Consider the following 19,813-nt stretch of genomic DNA (forward strand, 5'->3'; position numbering starts at 1 on the left):
AGAAGTCCTTCTTAGGGAAATCTGAGCAGAGAGGACTATTTGAAATCAGGGTAGGAGTCATGGCAACATCTTGGGGGAAAAGGTATCTTGTTACCTGTTCCAAAATCACACGGAGAACAGGGTGGCTGGGACACAGGAACCACGAAGAAGACTGGATGAAATGGAGCACTCTTTGTGTAAGAAAGGCTTTGGTTTTCATTCCCTTCTGTGTAGGATGGGAGGGTTTGGAGCACAGCCTCTGGTCTGTGTGTGGATTGTAGAGGTCAAGAAGGGAAACAGGGAAGCTACTGATGTCCCTGACACAGACACGTGCGGGATAACCTGTGCTGCCACAGACCATAGTCCCAGCTGTCCTGGAGGCTGTCACTTTGTCTTCCTGCCTTCAGTTGCATCATTCCTACATAAACCCTCAGCTGCAGTTTTGTTTCTACAGTTTCTCAGAAAGCCAGGGCAAGCAGGTTGTATTTCCTAGGATGCCCAGTCTACGACTTAGATCAGTGTTGTAAAGCAGGGAGGGAAGCCAGAGCTAGGCAGAGAAGGAAGTTCAGCTGCCACACAGGGAGTTGTGATCTAGCTAGGATGACTGTGTACTGCGTGGTAAGAGCTCCAGGCTCCCATCAGTGATCCGTCACTGATTTGTCACCACTGCAGGAAGAGGGCAGGGTCTAAGGGGAAGGAGTTGCCAGCTCAGGCCTTTGTGTTGGCAGTATTATCTGTAACTTGGATAATAAGTTATTATAAAACTCCTTTATTCCTGGGCAGGAGATCTGGGCACATATCACAGCACTTATAATATCACTGTTTTTTTTTCATCTGTCACTTATCCTTCCTACATTTGTTTTTCAGAATGATTTAATTTTTCATTCCTCGTGCTTCGACCACAGTACATCATGCTATTTCCAGTGAGGCAACATCAACTCAATGTATGGTTTCCAATTCTGGCAGACAAGGCTATATGGCACACCCTAAAACCTACACTGTTGTTTAAAGCTGAAAGGTGGGGCAGGCATTTGGCACAGAGATTAAGATGTGACTTACCCCATACCAGAGAGCACAGTTCAAGTCCTGGGTTCTTTGCTTCCAATTCAGTGTCCTGCTAACTGGTATCCTGGAGGCAGCAGGTGATGGTTCAAGTGCTTGAGGTCCTTGCTACCCAGATGGATAGAGTTCTAACCTAGCTTTGGTCTGGGTCAAACCCAGGCTTTTATGAGCAGGTGGAGAGCAAGCCAACAGAAGGAAGATCTTTCTCTCCTGTCTATCTCTGTCACTCGCTCTCACTCTGCCTTATAAATAATAACAAGAGAAATGGAAATTTAAAACCAGCTTATTTTTGTGCAAAGGGAATATTTTTTCACATATGCTTTCCATATCAAAAAATCCTTTTCTATGCATGATTTCATTTTTTTAAATAGATTAACCTTTTAAATAAATAATTTCAAATCAGAGAAATACAGAAAATAGATAGAAATCTTCCATCTACTGATGCAGACCCCAAATGCCTGCAACCAACAGAGATGAACCAGGCCAAAAACAGCAGTCAGAGATTCAATCCGTATCTTCCACGTGTGTGGCAGGAAATGAATTACTCAAACTATGTATTTCCGGGAAGCCAGAATGAGAAGTAGAGCCAGGACTTGAACCCAGACACTCCAGTATGGGTTGTGAGCATAGGACCCACTGCAGCAAACACCCATCCTTATACTTTCACAACCTTTTTGATATTCCCTTGCATTTCAGCTTTTATTCATGGGTGTATGCTATCCCGAAGTGGCAGGACAGCAGGGTGGGCCAGGGAAAGGATACCAGATCCAGATAGCTGAATTCAAATTTGGCTGTCCCATGCCCGAGCCCACTAACCCTGCGCAAAGCACAGACATTATGCCTCCACTTGCCCATCTGCACAATGTGGCTCATTTGGCAACCAGCTCCTGGGGAAGAGCACTGAAAATAGTGCCTTGGGCTCAGCACAGTAGCCTGAAGTCCTCGCCTTGAGCGCACCGGGATTTCATATGGATGCTGGTTCTAATCCTGGCTGCCTCGCTTCCCATCTAGCTCCCTGCTTGTGGCCTGGGAAAGCAGTCAAGGACGGCCCAAAGCCTTGGGACCCTGCACCCACATGGGAGACCTGGAAGAGGCTCTGGGCTTCTGGATCAGCTCAGCTCCAGCTGTTGTGGCCGCTTGAGGAGTGAACCATTGGATGGAAGATCTTCCTCTCTGTCTCTTCTCCTCTCTGTATATCTGACTTTCCAATAACAGTAAAATAAAATTAAAACACAAAGAAAACAATGCCTACCCCGTAAGGACACACTGGCTGATGATACCTGGAGGTCACTGGAAGACTTGCTCATGTCACAGTCCCCTCAGGGGCCATCAAAATGGCCACACTGGAGGTGCCCTACTGGAATATGTGGCGCTTGTTGAACTCAGAGCCTCGTGGCTGGGCCCTTGTGCTGCGACATCATAGCAAAGCTGGTTCACAGAATCTTTGTTTTCCTCTCAGGACATTCTTCTAATGAGTCAGGATATTTTTGCAAAACAGACTGGAATTCTGTGCCTTCCTGGGGTTCTTTCAATCCACACTGAGACCTGGATTTATAATGAAGATTATGTACTTTCCCAGTGATGGAAGAAAAAAATACAGAGAACAGTGTATTTATAAGCAAATAGATTCACAGTTCTAAATGAAAACCCAATTACCCTTCTTGTCCAGGAGACATAAGAACAGAGAAATTAAGCAAGTCACCTAATTCACATAAACATATCCGTTACCAAAAGACAAAATTACTCAGTAATATGACTCAGTGTTTTTTTTTTGCCAAAAGATGCTATTTTCTCTAACATGTATAATCCAGACAAAAATAGACCTAGAACAACAACAAAAGAGAAATCTTGCTTATTTCTAAAATTTAGTGTTTTCCTTAAAATTGTATTATAGATTTGTCCAATACCTACTGGTCTTAAAATTACCTTTTTTTTTTTAATGAGGACAAATAGTTACCATAATTATTTATCCAGTTCTGTATTCTTTTATTTACTCCAGAGATGTTTGTGGAGTGGCTTTTGTGTTCCAACCACTGAAATAATGATTGGAAACTTTTTCAATGAATAAGCTCCAGTGTTCTGGGATTGGCGCATATTTGTACAGTCTGTGTGCACTGGCTAGTCCACGCTCAAGCAGCTTTGGAGCGAGGGTTCAGGACAGGAATTGATCTTCATTAGTCAAAGATAACCGATGGTCATTCATTGCTTTTTAGCAGTCATCTTCTCTCTCCAATTCCTAATTACCTAATTGGGTCCTACAAAATATAGAACTCAAAAAGATGGCACTGCAAATTTCATCGCACAGTAGCATGCTGTTATAAACCCGTAATGGTACAGGTACTATTTTTTTTAAGATTAAAAAAGTAGCTGCAACAACCAGAACTGAACCAATCCAAAGCCAGGAGCCAGGAGTTTCTTCTGGGTCTCTCACATGGGGGCAAGGTCCCAAGGCTTTGGACAGTACTTGCCTGATTTCCCAGGCCACAAACAGGGAGCTGGAAGGGAAGTGGAGCAGCTGGGATATGAACTGGTACACTTATGGGATCGTGGTGCATGCAATGTGAGGACTTTAGCCACTAGGCTACAGCACCGGGCACACTATTGTGTTTCTATAGGATATTAACAAGTGTCAGGTGAAAAAAACTGCATGTTCAAATGGAAATGACAATGTGGGGATTAAACAAAATCAGAGAGGTTTTCTTTTTGTGTTTACTCCTCTAAATCTTTATTATGCTAATGTGTATCCTGACTCTCTAAGAGGGAAACACAGCATCTGACCAAATCAAGCTACTGTCTGTGAAACTCTTAGTTTTCTGTCATTTTGTTTCAAATATATATTTATTTATTTGCAAGGAAGAGTTAGGAGATAGAGAGAAAGATCTTAAGTGCAGTGGCAGCACATGAACCACAGCCCATGGGAATGTCAGCGTGGCAGATAGCAGCTTAACCAGCTATGCTGCAGTCCTGGCCTACCCTTTGTTTTCAAGATATTGTCTATGTTTACTTCCAAATCCAGGGTCAATTCAGTAAGCTTACAATATTGCTTTCACATTGAATTGCTAGCTTTATTTAAAGACAGAGACAGACATATCTTTTATACACTGGTGTACTTTCAAAATATCCCCGACAGCCAGGGCTGGGCCACGTAAAGCCGTTACCCAGAACTCGATCCAGGTTTCGCATGGATGGCAAGAACCCATGTGCTGGAGCCGTCACCTGGTGCCTCCACGTGTGCACCAACAGGAAGCGGGCATTGACCTAAGCTGGAACTAACGTCCATCTTAACTGCTGCATTTACCTTTCATCTGCACGCTTTTTCCTGCTGCGGTTGAAGCTTACTGAACCATTTTATATGTTATTTTTTGGGGGGAAATGACTCATACCAATCTGTGTAAGAATCTTGGTTTTGCTTGCAAATCATTACTAGAAACCCTTCTCTATGCGTGTGACTTCTCCACGCTTCGTGGCAGATGTCTCCAACCCGTGGTGGCATTCTTTCCATTCAGGCCTGAGAGCTCAGCTCCCTTCGCAGCACCACGCCGTGGGCAGGACTTCTTACTCAAGGACAGTTGGTCTGCGACCGGAGCGGGTGGGCCGTCCTGTCAACAGCAGCTGCTCCTCACAGCGTGACTGCTGGGTAGCTAAGCACCTTGGGAGGACTTTTAGTTAAAATGTCTCATTTCATCTCCTTTGCAGCCACAAGCTCAATAGCTCAAGGCCTTACAATCTACCATTTAAATCACCACAAGCACATTGTTCCTTTCTCTCTGCACATTATTTACCTGGTCCATGAATGTTGCAAGACTTGACCCTGCCATTCCCCCTGATCACTGTTTCTGTCACTGTCCTATGATCCAGGCATTGATCCGTAGCTGCATTTTCAAGTTTGGAAACTCAGCCTTATTAGCTCATCAGAAGTGAACGTAGGGCCCAGTGTAATGGCTCAGTGGCTAAATGCTTGCCTTGCATGCTCTGGGATCCCTTAGGAGCACCAGCGCATGTCCCGGCTACTCCACTGCCCTTGCAGCTCTCTGCTTCTGGCCTGGGAAAGCTGAGGAGGATGGCCAAAGCCTTGGGACCCAGCAACCATGTGGGAGACCTGGAAGAGGCTCCTGGCTTCAGATCTGCTCAGTTCCGGCTTTTGCAGCCACTTGGGGAGTGATCCAGCAGACATGTGATCTTTGTATCTCCTCTCTGTAAAATCTGCCTTTCAAATAAAAATAAAATAAAATAAAATGAAATCTTAAAAAAAGAAGTAACCCTAGAGAATCAAGTTAGACTAATCAACTCACAAGAAAAGAATGTGTAAGACCCAATTATTAATTGAAAATGACAAATGGAATAATTCTATGAAACCAATGTTTGTGTTGTCCGTCTGACAGTTTCTGAAAGCTGCAATTATCACTGGGTACTTGTGACATGGCGTCTGACTACAGATCCTGAATCTGCATACAAACTGCATGCTCTTTGGCCAGCGGATCAGGATATTTTCCAATGTCTATTTCCCCACCAGTAAAATGGGGATAATAATAAAACCTACCTCCCCAGACTGTTGTTATGAGTATTAAATGAGAGGTTATACTTATTACAAATTGTTTAGAATAGACTTTGCTGCAAAAAAAACTCAATAAATACTAGCTACTGGAATGGAACTCAACTTGAACCAATGACATCATAGCCATGGGAAGGAAAACATAATTCTTTGCAAGTTGTGCTAGCTTGCATATCACTATTGATGACAACATCCCCCAGCGGCTACTGGCACCCAAAACAATTTCAGACATTACCACATTCACTTGAATCCCTTCCTTCCATATACTATTACGTGGATGGAGACTAATAGAAAATTCACAAATTAACTTGTATCTGCACCAGTCTGATTTTGCAGCCACTCCCACCCCAATCATTCTCCCTCCTTAACCTCCAGTATAAAATGCTTAAAAAGCAATTAAGGCAAAGCTCACCACCTAGACGCTGCCTACCCCCCACCCCTGTCACCCAGTGCTCCCCCCATGCTTTGCAACTTTGGTCTGGGCTGCACTCACTGCCCCTCTTCTCACACATGCCGAGCCCCGCCCTCCTCAGATGTCCCTCGTGCTTTTTCATCTGTCTGGAATTTCTCACCTCCAACTCTTGGCCTGGCTCCTGTCTACTCGGCCTAAGAGAAGCCTTCCAGATCCCTTACAGTGGTCAGGTGCCTTCCGTGAATTTACAATAATTACAGTGAAATGATTCGTGTTTCCTGTGTTCCTTTCCAGTCAAGCCGAGGAAGGCAAGGATGCTCTCCCTTCCCTTCCCAGGTGTTCTACAGACGGACAGGTTTTCAACTCACAGTTCATCAGTAAATGCAGTGAGTCTTCTCGACAACTCGTACTTTCTGTGATGAAAGATCAGGGCTTTGAGCTGTCAACTCATCCAGAGCAAGCTGCAAACTCGAGTCTCTGACTCCTGGCCAGAGCCCTTTACTACCCCTCACTGCTTCCACACACCATCTTGTCTTTAACTATACCCCATCTTGCCTCTTCATACAATCTTTCTAGTTTGAATTCTGGACTTTTACTTCTTGGACCTGTCCAAGCCTTCTCTTTCAGAGATCCACACATTGTTCTATTGTTGACTGTAATATGCTATATTTCATCCTATCAAAACATCTTTGTTTTTCCCCTGCAGCTCTACTATTCCACTGCTTTCTATGTACCAAATAGAAATGTGTACTCTGGGTGTCTAGGGGGCAAGTTACATCCAAGACCCTCTGTGGATACTCAAGTTGTTCATACCCAGGAGTGTTTCAAATTACACACATGCCTTTAGGCTTTAAATCATCTCTAGATTAATTATAATTCCTAATGCAATGTAGATGCTACAAAAAAAGGTGCATTGTTTAGAAAGTGGTAATAAGCAAAAAAGTCTGTACATGCTTGGTACAGACGCAATTTTTTTCAGAATATTTTTGATCAGTGGTTGGTTGCTTCTGGGGCTATAGAACCCACAGACACAAAGAAACAACTCTATGAGTGTTCACCAAAGCTGGTGGACTGGAACTGTCATAACAACACTGTTCCTATTAACCCCAAACAGGAAGTGATCCTAATGCCCATCCAAGCAAAATGCATCTGCTGTTTTATATTCACACAATGTCATAACAATGAGAATAAATGCCCTACAATTTCACACATCGATACAATGGATGGCTCTCACAAACCCAGAATTGTGAGAAAGAGGTCAAGCATGTTCTGTGTGGTTCCCTCTGTAGAGAATTCAATTGCTGGCAGAGCTAGTTGATGGTATTAAGACTCAGAACTGTGGCTTCCACTGGAGGCAGAGTGATTGGAATAGTGAGTGGGGTACTTTCTGGGCACTAATAATGTTTTGTTTCTTAATCCTATTATAATTGGTACTTGGTTTGTAAAAATTCATCAACAATACATTTATGATATATACACTTTAATGTACCTATACTTACGTGAAAGGTTATGCAAACTAATTTCATATGTTTGCTTCTGATGGCTTCAATGTACAGAGGTCAGCTTGAAATCTAATGCCACCATCTGAAGTGCTAGCTACCCCCTATTTGTCCAGAGGGCACTTCCTGTGCACAGGAACAGCCGCTCTGAATTGCTTCAAGCCTAGATTATGACAAATGCAAGGACTGCAGGGCTGCCTGCCGTAGGCTGTCAGGAATTCATCAGTAACTGTACTCGGTCAGTGCACGGCCAACCAAGGGTACAATGGTGAGAGGTGCAAATTTAGAAACACAGGTGTCTTAATGTCTGTTTCTTATTACTGAACAGAATTCTTGAGCAGACTATTTTCTAAAGGAAAGAGAGATATTTTGTCTCATAGTTCTGGAGATACAAGGCCTAAGGACACACGACATCATGCAGCAAGAGCTCAGGAGTGCTGACATATACGTGTGGGGGTGGGTGGGTATCTTCCGGTCTCTTCTTATAAAATTGCCAATCATGGAAACTCCATTCTAATGGACTTACATATCTTCTTTCAAGGCCCTACTTCTAAGCATCACAGTTGGATTAATATTCTACCCTTCTCATGTCTTGAATGGGGATCAATTGCAACACATGAAGCCTTGCAGAGGGCGGTGGGAGGAAACACTGAAATCATACTCAAACCACAGCCACCTGCTTATGAGTGTGATGGTCTAGGAAAGGGAGTTGACTTCCCTACTTCTCACCTCTCCACCCAGAAGGACTCTGTGATCCTATGTAAACACCCATTCTTGTTCCAGATTTTGAAGCCAACCCTATCCTTAGAAGAAATTCAGAAGGTGAGTTTAGAAAATCCAGTTTCAGCCAGATACTCAGAATGAAGGATAGGCTGGGGATAAAAGCTTGTTACACCTAGTCCTTTCATCTTTCTGGGCAGGTTTTATACCTTTGTTGTTGGTCCTGCTTGTACTTTGATAAAGAAGAAAAGTACAAATGAAGGTGACAGGTGGAGGGAAGAATACAGCTTTGAACCAGCACATGTGGCACCTGCATCCCTAGCACATAGAGTGCCTAGTTCAAGTCCTGGCTCTTCTGCTTCTGATCAAGTTTCCTCTTAATGTGCATCCTGAGAGGCACAGATGCTGGGTCAATTACCTGAATGCCACCCATGTGGAAGACCTGACCCCTGGCTTTGTTCTGCTTGGCACTAAATGTTTTGAACATTTGGAAAATGCACCATGGATAGAAGATTCCTGTGTCTCTGTCTCCCTTTATCTCTTTCAGAAGAAATAAAAATAAATATTAAACTTGGATAATTTCTTCTCTTTCTCTCTTCAAGATCTGTTTTTATCAGAAAGTCAGATTTACAGAGAGAAGGAGGGAGAGAAAGATCTTCTATCCACTGATTCACTCCCCAAGTGGCTGTAACAGCTAGAGTTGAGCTGATATAAAGCCAGGAGCTGGCAGTTTCCTTCGAGTCTCCCATGTGGGCACAGGGTCCCAAGGCTTTGGGCCGTCCTTGGCTGCCTTCCCAGGCCACAAGCAGGGAGCTGGATGGGAAACAGGACCCCTGCTTCAGAATGTTATCACTAAGATTTCATCTCACTGTTCTTGTAATCGTTAGCTGCCTCTGCTACACACACACACACACACACACACACACACACACACACACACACACACACACACACACACACACCCCAGGGCCTAAACCCCAAATGATAAGGCTTTGATTAAATGGTGCTCTTGGTTACAAGTACACCACTCCAAGGTCATGTCCACCTGTTGCTACCTTCTCTATTCTAAAGTAGATCGCCTGTCTGACTGCCACCTTCTTATTCCCAGACTCCCTACTACCTGTCCTTCCCCGCACTGGGCCTGCAAACGGTCTTCATGCCTCCCCTGCCACCCACAGCACCCCAACCCACTGTCTCCCAGAAGACAGAGGCTGGACTGATCTCTACTTCTACTACGACCCACCCCATCCCCAACTCGACTTCCTTTTGACAAAACCGGGGAAAAAATGGGAGAGATTACATCTCCCTTTCCTCTGTTCAACTAGCAAGAACTCTGAAATTAGGGCAGGCCCAGCTTTCCACGAAGAGCTTGCCTGAGTCTTCGTGCTTCCACTTGACTGTAACTCGAGCCAGCACTCGGAACCATAGAAACATGACCCTGTTCGGCAAGCAAACAACTGTGGATGCCAAGAGTCAACGTGCCGTTAGAGTCTGTGGGGGGAAAAAAGGTTTGGAGTCTGGGTTGGTCATCAATTTTAATGTGCTAACGTGACATTAGACAGTTCCTTTGGCAAGTCTCATAATAGTGTCAGCAAAGACTTATCTGCTTACAGTAGTCAGCTGCCCATGATAAGGAAGAATCAAGTAATCAAGTGCATTCTATTTCTATCTCAGATTTTCCTGTATGTTTGTTGTGTGGAGGGCGATGGGGCAAAATCCAGATATATTAAAAATACAATAACATCTAAAAATTGGTAAGGCAGTATTCTGACATGCAATTTTTAAAAGAGTTATTTTATTTTGATTGGAAAGTCAGGTATACAGAGACGAGGAGAGACAGAGAGGAAGATCTTCCATCCATTGATTCACTCCCCAAGTGGCTGCGCCAATCTAAAGCCAGGAGCCTGGAGCCTCTTCCAGGTCTCCCACGTGGGTGCAGAGTCCCAAGGCTTTGGGCCGTCCTCGATTGCTTTCCCAGGCCACAAGCAGGGAGCTGGATGGGAAGCAGGGCCCCTGGGACACAAACTGGCACCCATATGGGGTCCTGGTACATGCAAGGCAAGGACATTAGCTGCTAAGCTACCATAGCAGGCCCTGAAACCCAACTTTTAATAGAAATAGATCTAGAGAGATGGGCCTTGGGTACAGGGATTAAGGCACTGTTTGAGATGCCATATCTCATAGTAAGGAATTTGGCTTTGAGTCCTGGCTTTCCTGTGTTCCTGATTCTGACTTTCTGACGATGTACAACCACAGAGGCAGCCGATGATGGCTCAAGTTGAGCTCCTGGCATCCTCATATTAGACTCAGATTGAGTTCCTGGTTTCTAGCCTAGCTAATCCCAGCCATTGTGGGCACTTAGGAAGTGAACAAGCAGTCTGTCTCTCTGTCTCATTCTCACTGCCTTTCAAATAAGCAAACAAATTGATAAATAAGCAAAATAGAGATTCATGGACACAACCCCAATATGCTCACACAAAGCAAAGCTATTGATTGAACCATGGTGCGTTTGTCTAAGATAAAACTGAAGATCATTTATAAAGATATTAGTGAATCTTATTTGAACTGACACTGAGGACATAAGGAAATATTTAAGGCTGTAAGAATTGCATTCAAACCTCAAGGTATTCAAGCACACTAGCTGAAAAGTCTACTATTACGCTACAGTTTCTAGACATCCGGCCATGGTATCCAGCCAAGTTATTCCTCTCCCTCTTCTCTTTTCCCATCCTGACAGTTTTTCTACAAGCTACCAAACAAAGTAGCTGACACAGATAAGCCTTCCATGTCCTTGACCTTTTCAGGCCTCGAATGTTATGCCGGATGGCAGTCATTTATCACCTCCACGAGGGCCAGTAGGCTGGGGATTCGAGGGGGCGGGGAGGAACTTGGAGCCAGCTTCCTGACTTCCGGCTGGCTCTGCAATTTTTTTTACAATGGTTCAAAGATGATAAACACACTCTTAGCATAACAAGCCCTGCAGAGACAAAATGTAAAGAGAGAACGGGCAGAAAGGGCCCAATCTGCATGATCACACAAATTGTTACAGACTCCACACATTGGACTTACTCTCCTGCACTGTAAGCTATTGAACTCTGAGAGCCAAAACTGTCAGCCTCAGGGAACCAGAGTTTCATCATTTGCCTAAACAGATTTATTTGATTCATGGTGCTCCACTTTGTATTTTGAGCATTAAGAAATTAAAGTAATTGTTATGTTTTGATTTTTTTTTGTTGTTTTGTTTTAAAAGCCACTTTTAGAAAAATCTCATTTATGGAATTTCCCAAGTTCATGGTAAAATACCCCAAATACTGTGACCTTGACAGAAGTCCAGGCTGTCTATAGAATGGCTCCACGGTGCCTCTGTGAATGGTGGCATTATGCTAAGTTTGTGGCTCCTGAGTTGGGCCATTCATTAATAAACGTTTATTGAACACTTGTTGTGTACCAGGCACCATGCTAGTATAGTATACTAGGAAAATATACTAGCAAGGAGTCCTAATTCTACCAGGGTGGCAGGCAGAAGCTGCCTTGTTTAGGTAAAAAAGACTAGATCAATGGAAAAATAACCCCTTACTCTAAATTTTTTCATGATAATAAATAAGTAAAAATAGGAGCTATAAATATACAAGCAGAACAGAATCCAAAATCTTCTGTAAAGAGATTTGATATAGAACATCTTGCTTAAAGATCCTGAGTGAGTCTGCAGATATCCTAAGACGGAACTGCCTTTGTCTGGGATATTTTGAGAACTCTTTGTAGCAATGGCTCTGATTATGACCTTTAGTAATCAGTTTAAAAAGGACAGAACATTGCCAGCATTTTTCTCCCTAACCTTTATGCATTTGCAGAGTATCTGGCATCCATGCAAAGCAAAAAGTTGTGAATTTGACTCAAGATTAACAGGTGTGTAGGATCAACATATTGAGAACACTTACTAACAGACAACCCTGAGGTAGAAAATGGATTCCAACAACGGCAGTTAGGAGACCCAACTGTAATCTGTAATTAATACTGAGTTCCTCTCTGACATTTCTGCAAAAAAAAGAGGACAGATTGATTGCTTCAAACATTTTGTAATAAAATTGATTGTTTTGCACTTGAGAGAAAATCCCCTTTAGAAAAAAAAATTCAGTGTGTGCATTAAATCTGTGTGATTGCTGATCCAGACACAAGTGTCAGATCCCAGGACACACGAGACTGACCTGGGCCTGTTAACGTCTTTCTGCTGACAACAGGGCTCCAGTTTTCCTTTAGGAAACTTTGGTGATTCGCATGGCTACAACCTCCTCTGTGTCTCCAGGCATGAGCACATGGCCTTGCTTCCTTGACTGAGTCAAAGATGGTCCCTACCATAAACCAGGTGAGTGGGACCGGATTATACAGATCTTGGGAGAGTGTGGCTGAGAATGAAGTTAACATGGAGGAGAGTGATGGAAGGAACATGTCTGAAACTCTCTGTGGAGTATCTTGACTCAGTTAGAGGTAAAGTCCAGAGTCCTCACTCTGTTCCACCTGCCTGCTCTGTATTTTCTGCCTGTTCATTCATGACGCAGCTGTCAGGACTTCCACTGACCATACCCAGACCAACCTCCCTGCTACAGACCACCTGCCAGATGCTCTGTCACCTGTTCCCAGAGCAGCCAGCTAGTGTCTTGCTTGCCTGGTTTCCTCCCATGAGACTTGTACCCCATTTTTGCCCTGTCCAAATGACCATAGCACCTACCCTCTCTACAGGTGCCTCTTGTCTCCAGGGCTAAAATGTCCTGCCCACTCAACCAGGCACTAACTTCATGCTCTCGAGAACCATGGTCATTTTAGTTGTGTAACCAATAAAGTTGTTTTGCTAATGGCAGTTTGAACTAGGTTTCTGTCACTTGCAACTGCAAAATCCTTGATCTTCATTGACAACAGAATTTAATCTTAAAGCAGAATGATTTTGGGGGGAAAGTCATTTATAGCCTGGGTTTTTGGATAAGACTGCATTCAAGCATGAAAGTGTCATTCCACACCAAATATAATAAATAGAAACTAAAATGTAATGAAATTGATTTATTAACTCTAATAATGCAGAAGAGGACTCTCCAGGGTGCCTTTTAAAACTGAAATGGCATTTATTGAAATGCACGTTATTGCATGATAATCAAATGAATAACATCAGAGTAACCTTCCCAAGGTAATGTAGACAAACTGCCTGCCTTGGTAATATCTCTACTGCATTATATCTGGCTTAAAATGCTGATTCCTTGGGCCTACTGAACCAGAACCTCCAGGAATTGTGCCAAGGAATGCCGCATTTTGGAATTTTGGGTAACTTCTAGGTATATAAGCATTTAAATGTCATTTAAATTTTTTTATTTAAAAATCAGAGTAACGAGAGAGAAATAGGGAGGGAGGGAGAGACAGACAGAGAGAGAGAGAGAGAGAGAGAGAGAGAGAAAATTTTATCTACTAGTTTACTCCCTAGATGGTTGTAATGGCCAGGGCTGGGTCAGGCAGAAGCCAGGAGCCAGGAGCTTCATCTGGGTCTCTCACACAGGTGGCAGGGACCCAAACATTTGCACCATCTTCCATTGTCATTGCCAGGCCATTAGCAGGATGCTGGATCTGAGTGGAGCAACCAGAACATGACCTGGCACCTATAAAGAATTCCATCACCACAGCAGGCAGCTTTATTGCTTATGCCACAACAGCAGCCCCTAATGTTGGTGTTGTAAGTCATGTTTGATGTATATTTTTTGGCCCACATTCAAGTCATTGTCCTACCTAAAGAATACTTACAAAATTTTATAGAAAATTAAGACAGAATGAGTGCACCTACAAAACACGTTGAAGTTCCAGCTCATTTCGAAATGTTGAGAGGTAAGGATGTATTAGCCGGCCTCAGCTAAGTTACGGCAGCATTAATCATTTATGACTTCACAGGTTTTCCTTATTCATTTTCATTTCCACCATAGGGTGCTCTATGATGTCAGAGCAAACTTACTCTGAAAATGTCGGTCTTGGGACAGAAGGTTAAAAGAACAGGTAACTGCATCCAGCTGGTTCTGAAGGGATCTGCCAAGCGTGACATGTGGTACCTACAGCCACATCACATCTGATGACAAAGGCCACAAGAGCACTCCTGCGTTCAGTGGAGAAGAGAGGAATAATGCTTCCACAGGAAGAAAAAACTCACAAGAAGGAGAAGAAAGCATTTTGAACATAAATATAATCTACCACATGGAACATTCAGTAAACTAGGTCAAATGCTCTTGAGAAAAACAAACAACAACAACAACAACAAAACAGAGGGATATGTATAGCCAGAAATGCTACACCCATCTCTAGAGCTATTCAATATAAACCAGCATTTTAAAGGCTCTTAGAAATCCTGCAAAGGAGAAACAGAACAAAACAAAACAAAACAAAAACGCTTAACATTGTTTAGCTCCACTTTTCAAGCTTTACATCCATGGAGCACTTTTAAAATACTATCTCAACATGGCTCAACAGATTGTGGTGTACTAGCCAAAGAACTGATTTGCATTACAGACAAAACAGGGTTTTCTCCTACAATAAAGCACATATGTAGGATATTTCTTGCAGAATATTGCATAATAAACTCAGGGTAGCTGAAAGCTCTTTTGTATATTAAAAAATTCTGCTATTCGATTAGATCATCATCATTTAAAAAAACACACCTGGAGAAGTCTATGGAACTATGTTGAGCATTATTCTAACGTGTTACAGTTGGTTGAAAATTAATAGTGTTAATAGAGAGCACAGAAGACGTGACTGTAAAAAGCCGGTTCTTCCAGGTAAGGGAGTGTTTCAGAAAAGATTTCACTTTTAAATGCTTCTCATTACCATGTTTGGAATTAGGCAATTCCTGTAAACTGAAGCAATGCACATTTTTCCCATTTATGGCCTCCTGTCATTTTCAAAGTTCATAAGCAGGTCTACAACTGCCAATAAGCTGCGAAGTCCTCAGAGATCTGAGAGTCATCTTTGGGGAAGCTCATTTTTCTACTTTGTCTCCACCCAAATGCACCTTTGCACCTCCTCGACTGGGACGCTCACGAACTCCAGTGTCCACACTGCTGCCTGAGCGGTGTTTCCTACTTGTCAGCGTCATGATGGCTGAGAGAAGCCACAGGCAGAGGTGGCCCCGCTCACCTCTGCATTCTTACATGAGTCAGTGGTGCTAATCATCTTTTTAAAAACCATCCTTTCTTCTCTGATACCCTTCTCTCCTTCATGACTGGCTCTCCACTGAGATTTCCCGGGCTTCTTCTCCAAGATCTACTTAAATGCTGGAGATATTCCGATTTCAGTCCTGGAGTTCTTTCGATTTCCACCCTACTCTCCTTTTCTACCAGGATGCATTAATCCACTCTCAGCCTTCTGTCCCTCTTGGGTCTGTCTCCAACCCACATTACTCCTAGGCTACAGCATCAGATTTTAATCATCAGCAAGTCTTTTCCATTTGGTGCCTCATATCTGCCACCCAATGAATGCATTCCAAACAATACTCTTCATTCTCTTGAAATCTGTACTTTCATATTCTGTTTCCACTCACGACTTGCACCTATTCAACCTCTCTTAGCAGGCCTTTGAAAATCTGTTCCCAAGTGACATTTCTGGATGCCTGTGTCCTAGCCTTAACACTGAATCTACACTCTAGGTCATTGCCTGCTGCTCCCCATACCTCTCATAGGAGAGCATCTCATGCTCTTCTATGGTTCCATGTTGTTGCATCTCCTCTTTTGGGGGCAGCCAGCTTCCCTCACGCATGCTGCTGCCACAATCGGCCCATGGCTCTATGATCTGCAGCGACACAGGCTGACTGCTTGCTCCTACTCCATGCTGGTTCTGTGTTGGCTTCAGACATCCTCAATGAGACTTTTTTACACTGCAACCTTGGCTCAACCCCACCCCTTTCAGGAAATGGGTTTATTATGCGCTAGCAGGAAGAGAGAAATACTGGAGTACTGTGATGGCTCTTAATAATTTTGCTCAGAGGACCTGGCATGATAGCCTAATGGCTGAGGTCCACGCCTTAAATGTGCCAGAATCCCATGTAGGCACCGGTTTGTGTCCCGGCTGCTCCATTTCCCATCCAGCTCCCTGCTGGTGGCCTGGGAAATCAGCTGAGGATGGCCCAAAGCCTTTGGACCCTGCATCCATGTGGGAGACCCAGAAGAAGCTCTGGCTCCTAGCTTCAGATTAGCTCGGCTCTCCAGCCAGTTGGGGAGAGAATCAGGGGATAGAAGATTTTCTCTCTGTCTCTCCTTCTCTCTGTAAATCTTTCCAATAAAAATCAATAAAATCTTTAAAATAGAAAAACAATTTTGCTCAGAAGCAGCACAAGATATTTTTATTAACATTTTATTTGTCTAAGCAAGTCACAAGGAGGCCAAGCTTGATGTTGATGGAGGCAGGAAAATAGAAACCTGGAAGATGGAACAAATGACTAGCAACAACATCACATCTCAGTCTCCAGTATTTGAAATGTTATCAAATGAGCCTCCTTCTTCCGGTTCCCCAACACCTTCCATGCTTTGTTTGCACTCCTTAGAAGCTGTCCTACTGCCACCAAGCAGAGTTCTCTCACTTCTCTTGGCACTCTGGCCCTGCACCTAGCCAAGTATTCATCACACTTTATTAAGAGGATCCTGTGTTCTCTCTCCACACCTTGTTGGGAATAAGCCCCTTTTTTAAAATGCCTGGTTCCCAGCTCCTTAGACCATGTCAACAGAATAAAAGAATGAGGCAGTTTGCTACCTGGTATTTCTCAAGCTGGGGAGGTTTTTCTGCTGACCACCAATGATTGGTAGTCAAGTTACTGCGTTATGCAGATAGAAAAGAGATGGGAAAGCCAGGAAGAAAACCAGTTTGCTTTATTTCCTTCATGCCAATCCAATACTTAGATCTTTTTTTTTAAATTTTGCTTTCAACCTGTTGTTATCGACCAAGAACCTATAACTTGAAAAAAATATTTGTGGTATTTTATATCTACATACTATTCAGATGCAAACAGATCAAGTAAGTATTTATCAAAACTTTGATTCAAATCTGGTGATCTATTAAAACAGAAGTATCAGCAACATTATCTTGAAGCATCTTCTGTCTCATTTTTGATACCTTATGGAAAGGTGCTGAGTCAGGTTTACTCAGTATTACAGATTTGGCTCCCATGAGCTCCTTGCTGGCATAATCTTAATTCGGTCTTTGTAACTCTTGATCTTTTTGGTTCCCTTTCATTGGTTTTCCTCTGTGCAGCATGCCCTCCTGCCCTCCTGCCCTCCTGCCACATGCTCAGCCCTTCACTCCAATTAGGAAAGGCTCATCAGGCACCATCTTGCTTCCAGACTTCCTGTGATGCTCTCTCTTCACTATCTCCCAACAGAGTTAAATCTTGTCCCTATGTGACTTCTTAAAGATTTATTTTTATTGGAAAGACTCACACAGAACGAAGGAGAGACAGAGAGATCTTCCATCTCCTGGTTTACTCCCCAAATGGTTGCAACAGCCAGAGCAGGGCTGGTCTGAAGCCAGGAGTCTCTTCCAGGTCACCCATATGATACAGGAGCCCAAGGACTTCTGCTCATTCTCTGATGTTTTTCCAGGCCATGATCAGGTAGCTGGATTAGAAATGGAGCAGCTGGGACTTGAACCGACACCCACATGGTATGTCAGTGTCTGGGGTGGAGGCTTAGCATACTACACCAATGTGTCAGCTGCCCCATCCCATTACTTTTTCTCTCATTGTTTTTTTTAAGACTTATTATTATTATTTTTTTTATTGGAAAGGCGGATATACAGAGAGGAGAGACAGAGAGGAAGAACTTCCGTCCGATGATTCACTCCCCAAGTGAGCGCAACGGGCCGATACTATGCCGATCTGAAGCCAGGAGACTTTTCCAGGTCTCCCATGCGGGTGCAGGGTCCCAAAGCCTTGGGCCGTCCTCGACTGCTTTCCCAGGCCACAGGCAGGGAGCTGGAAGGGAAGCAGGGCTGCTGGGATAGAACCGGCGCCCATATGGGATCCCGGGCGTGCAAGGCGAGGACCTTAACCACTTGTGCCACCGCGCCGGGCCCCTCTCATTGTTTTTACTTGATCCCATCACAGGTGTTCCCTGGCTCTGATGATTCAACTTAGGATTCTTCTACATTATAATTGTTCTAAACTGATACACATTCCATAGGAATTGCTCTTCGATTTTTGAAGTTGGATCTTTTTCCTGAGTCACTGATATGAGATATGATGCTCTCTCAAGAAGCTGGGCTGTGGTGGCCAGGACAGCTCCCAGGGGAGTCAGGGATCACGAGGGGGAAACCCTGAGACTCTTCAGGCTGCTGTGCTGCTAGGCTTGGGTATACAGTAGGCCAAGGACATGAAACACAGCTTCAACTTGATATTTTTAGCTTACGATGAGTTCATCAGGATGTAAGTTGAAGAGCAGCTGTATTTATTTGTATCTTCTTAACAGAATCCCTTGAGAGGAGGCTCTGGATATAGATTTCCTCTTTATATGTAGACCATATTAATGAATTATTGTTTGTGACACTGAGCTGTTATTTAACTAAAGGCAAAATTATGAATAAAAATTTTGGGATCAGTACTATAGTACAATTTAAAATACTTCTTTGATCTGAGTATTCTAATGTATAGTTTCATAATTCATGGAGATGACATATTTTTAGTACTAATGTAATTATTTCTAGTGCTAATATATTATGCTAATTAATGCTAATTTTCAAATGCATGCTCCATGCAGACCTGTTTTTGAAATGAACTAATTCTCATGAGAACTTATTAGTACATTATTAGGGAACAACTTCTATATCAGAAACTCAGACTGCAAAATAAAATGTAAACAAGTAAATTTATATGTAACTAAAATTTTCCGTATAGCAAAAGAAGTAATTAACAAAACAAAAGGCAATGTATGGACTGGGAAAAAATTTACAAGTAACTCATCTGATCGGAATTTAATATTAAAAATCTATAAAGACAATTGTATAAAAACAAATCATCAAATTAAAACATGGGCAAAGCAGTTGGCAGTTATTTCTCCAAAGAAGACAACCATGGGGCCAGTGTTATGCCACAGCAGGTAAAGATATCACCTGTGGTGGTAACAACCCATATAGGCATCAGTCTGAGTCCTGGATGCTCCGATTCTGATCCACCTCCCTGCTGATGCACCGGGGAAAGCAGTGGAAAGTGGTCCAAGCATTTGGGCCCCAGCATCCACAGGGGAAGATGCTCCTGATTGCTGACTTTGGGCTGCCCCACTCTGGCCATTGGGGCCATTTGGAGAGTGAACCAGCAGATATAAGATCAATCTCTCTCTCTCTCTTTCCCTTTCAAATAAGTTTTTAGAAAATCTAATTAAAAAGACAAATCTGTGCAACAGGTATATGAGAAAGTGCTCTATATCATGAAACATCCTGGAATGCAGGTTAAAACTGGCATGAGAAACCACTCTCCCAGCACGGTGGTTGTTATCAATAAAGAAACAGAGAATTTCATGAAAGATAACAAACATGGGAAACTGTGTAGAGAGAAGCCAAGCACTGTGGTGGTGGACTGTAGATGGG

This window comes from Ochotona curzoniae, unplaced genomic scaffold, assembly GCF_017591425.1.
Source record: "Ochotona curzoniae isolate NIBS_2020 unplaced genomic scaffold, NIBS_Ocur_1.0 contig_2754, whole genome shotgun sequence".
Lineage (NCBI taxonomy): Eukaryota > Metazoa > Chordata > Mammalia > Lagomorpha > Ochotonidae > Ochotona > Ochotona curzoniae.